The 4112-nt window shown below is 38.4% G+C and overlaps 1 pseudogene; it reads left to right on the top strand.

Annotated features, from left to right (window-relative positions):
- Positions 1-1198: 1198 nt before the first annotated feature.
- Positions 1199-2568, top strand: LOC109589496 (ATP-dependent DNA helicase PIF1-like; annotated as a pseudogene).
- The last annotated feature ends 1544 nt before the right edge of the window (positions 2569-4112 follow it).

Below are 4112 nucleotides of genomic sequence, written 5' to 3'. Positions count from 1 at the left end.
GAATGGAGAGCTACTGGAAAAGAGGCTCTGTACCATGATGGAACACTGTTTGTGGCTCAAACCAATACTGGTACCTGAGAAGAAGTGAAGTGAAACGCATGATAGCAGAGTTTGGGTCTCCCACTTTCTTTCTCACTTTTAGCTGTGCAGAATATACCTCCGAAGACATTAGAGAGTACTTGCACAAAGTAAACACTGTCCCACTGTCATATAACTCTGGCAAACTCTGCACAGAAGATCCCGTGTCTGCATCAAGACAGTTTTCTCTAAAGTTTAATGAAATGTTTAATAAAGTATTAATCAAGGGACAGGTTTTGGGCCCGGTTAGCGAGTCTAATTACAAGAAAGAGTACCAGGCCAGAGGAGCTCCTCACTATCACTGTTTAATCTGGATAGCTAATGCTCCAGTTGTTGGTGAGAGTAGAGCCGAAGATGTCGTCAGATTTATAGACGAAAGAGTAACTTGTAACATACCAAATAAAGATACCTGTCCACAGCTACACGAAATTGTTACGAGGTACCAGTTACACAAGTGCAGCAATTACTGTAAGAAAAAGAGAAAGTTTAGCAAAAACGTATTTGTTACAAAGTGCAAATTTGGATTTCCTCGCCCAGTTTCCGAAGAAACTGTACTGAAAAATGTCCAACAAAGCATGAAATCAGAGAAAAGGATATATCACCTTAAACGGAATGAGCAAGAAGTGAGAGTCAATGATTACAATCCTCTGCTTCTATTATTATGGAAGGCTAATATCGATGTATCCTTTACCAGTGAGTGTTCTCTTGCTCTGGCCGATTATGTGAGTGGCTATGTGACAAAGGCAGAAAGAGGTCACATGCAGGATCTGTGGCAAGACATCTTCGATGATAGAGGCATCTACAGTAAATTGTTTAGAATCGGCATAAGATGTCTCGACAGCCAACCCATTGGACTATACGAAACATGTGATATATTACTTGGTGAGCTACTTTGTAGAAAATCGAGAGAGGTATCATGGATCAATGTAGAAATGCCACATAAAAGAAAACGAAATTTAACAAAGAAACTCAGTGAAGTTGAAGAAATAGCAGCAAAAGATCCATCAACTGAAGACTTTTATGGGGAGGGCCTTGTCACTCACTTTTATCCAAACAGAGCCCAAGAACATGAAGAATATTGCCTTTATGACCAAACTCACTTACAAGGGCAAAGATAAAAATGGTGAACGAATCTATAGACCACTACAGAAAGAGCGCCTTCCTAACTTTATTGATTTCGATGTCTATAAAAAAAATCAGAGAGACAGTTTCTATTATGCCATCATTCTCCTTTTCGTGCCGTTTAGAAATGAGGATGAATTAGTTCATGATGGCGAAACTGTCCAAGAAGCATTCGATCGCCACATTGTTGATCACGAAAGGTGTGTCAAAGCAATGAGAAATTCAGAAAGTTGCTCAAATGTAGAGAGAAATTAAAAGACATTCAAGATGCCAGAGCAGCAAACAGAGAAGAGGAAAATGATGTGGACGACGATGATCCACAACTGATGGGACAGATTAAAGATGCAATGAATGACGTGAGAGATATGGACACTGGATCTGGTCTCACTCTGCAAGAGAGAGAATCGATGCTAAATGTAGACCAAAAACGCATCTTTGATCACGTAAGAGCTCATGTCTTGAGGCAAATTGAATACGAAAATAAATCGAAACAAGAGAAGGAGCAATCAGAAAGTGTAAAACCGTTGCACATGTTCATCAGTGGTGTAGGTGGCACTGGTAAATCTTTTCTTATTGAGGCAATTAAAGCACTAGTGAAAAGCCTCTGGTCAACACTGACCAAACAGACATGTGCAGTTCGTGCTCCAACAGGATTGGCAGCTTACAATGTGGGAGGTGTGACAGCACACAAACTGTTTCAGCTGCCAATAGAACTCGATGGACAATGTGCCTCATACTGATCCATACCAAAGGCTAGTCACAAAGTAATGAAAACAGAACTTCAAAATCTGAAAATGGTAATCATTGATGAAGTGTCCATGGTTTCTAGCCTCAATCTCACTTACATACACATGAGAATGAATGACTTATTTGAATCAGACGAATGGTTTGGTGGCAAGAATGTCCTCTTTGTTGGTGACATCCTTCAATTGCCACCAGTTCATGGACAACCAGTGTTTGACAAAGTAACAGCATCAACACTGAAATACAGACTTGGTAGTATGGGTGCAGTGAACATATGGCGTAATACTGTCACCTATGACGAATTGACAATAAATGAAAGACAAAAAAACAGACCAGAAATTTTCGGAAATGTTGGACAAAGTGAGACGTGGCTTTCGAGACGATGAGATTCTCGCTACACTTTCCGAAAGGGTATTTTCGATGCCCATTGAGAAACAATTTAAAATATTACAACAGGGTGGTAACACCCCAGTTTGCCTGTTTCCAAAAGTAGACATGTGCAAAGAATTTAATGAAACAATGCTGGCTAATCTACCAAGTCCTACCATAAAAATAAGAGCCACAAATTTAATTGATGGTACTGGCAACATACATGTACGTAGAAAGAAGGATGATGATGATTAAGAAAAAAAGGTTGAGAAAAAGTTAAAAGAATTAAATAAAGATATTAACAATACTGGTGGTTTGGAAGCCAAATTAAAATTGGCTGTGGGGGCTAGAGTAATGTTGCGTTGCAATGTAAATGTTGAAAAGGGATTAGTGAATGGAGCACTTGGTACTGTGCAGTCCATTTCAGAAACACGCATAACAGTTAAATTTGATAGAATAACTGATCCTTGTGAGATTGAGAAAGTCAAGAGAAAGTTTATGGTAATGAAAAATGTCTTTGTGTATAGAAGCCAGTTTCCTTTGATATTAGCTTTTGCTGTTACCATACACAAATGCCAGGGACTGTCACTAGATAATGCAATCATTGATCTGTCTGAAAACGTATTTAGTGCTGGAATGGCTTATGTTGCTCTATCACGAGTACGAACACTGTCTGGTGTCCATTTGACATGTTTCAACCCCAAATCATTGATGGTTTCCTCTTGTAGCACAAAAGAAATAAACAGGTTGAGACAATTGTACAGGCCAGACCTCCCACAATATGCCATTCCTACTGATTGTGGCAGTAGAAAGCACACACTTACTGGAACTATTGATGAGCCACAAGCAAAAAATCAAAAAAATATGCCACCACCAAAGGTAGCTCGTGATAAGAGAAGTAGGCCATCAGACAGTAAGAACAACAATAAAGCTAATTGCCCCAAAAAACGTTATCACTAATAATAATAATAATGATGATAGTGATGATTGTGTGATGACGGGAATGAGTACAAGAGCTAGTAATTTATATACCATCCCCCCAATGCTGCTACTCAACAAGCATGGTGTAATGCCCTAAACTTGGGATTTGTTAAATCATACAGACCAAAGTTGGGTAGCCCAACCACAGAATTAACTGTACCCAAAGGATCTACTAATGTGCCTGGTGATGGTAATTGTTTATTTAATGCTCTGTCTCATGCCATTACAGGTTCTTATATTTAGCAAAATTTCATCAGATCGGCCATTATTAGACAAATGCCTACAATGGAAAATCGGCTACGTAGTTGGCTGACTCCCTATAATTCAGTAAAAAAATATATTGCTGGAGAAGGTATGGATAAGAATTATACATGGGCGGGAGATATCGAAATGTTAACAATGGCTGATTTACTGAATGTGTACTTATACTCCTATAATGAAGAGGGGAATGCATGGGTACGTTATTCACCACTTACACGTAATGCTGATCCTAATTCACCAGAAATATACTTAACCCTTGTTAACATGAACCATTATCGTGTAGTTACATCAATAGTAGATAAAGAAATTGCTAATACTGATAGCAGTGGTGATAAAAATGCATGTGATGATTTAAAAAACGAAAATAAAAAGAGCAAAAAGAATGATAATTAGTGAGACAGTATAATATTCATGGCCGTAGCTTTTAACAAATAATATTGTGAGACAGTGTCACAATGGCCATAGCTTAAAGTCAAAAAAATATGAGACAGCGTCATAATCGCAGTAGCTTAAATTGAATTATTAATGAGACAGTGTCATATTGGCCATAGCTTAAA

This window comes from Amphimedon queenslandica, unplaced genomic scaffold, assembly GCF_000090795.2.
Source record: "Amphimedon queenslandica unplaced genomic scaffold, v1.1 AMPQUscaffold_11247, whole genome shotgun sequence".
Taxonomy (NCBI): Eukaryota; Metazoa; Porifera; class Demospongiae; order Haplosclerida; family Niphatidae; genus Amphimedon; species Amphimedon queenslandica.
This window is presented reverse-complemented; position numbering and strand designations above follow the sequence as displayed.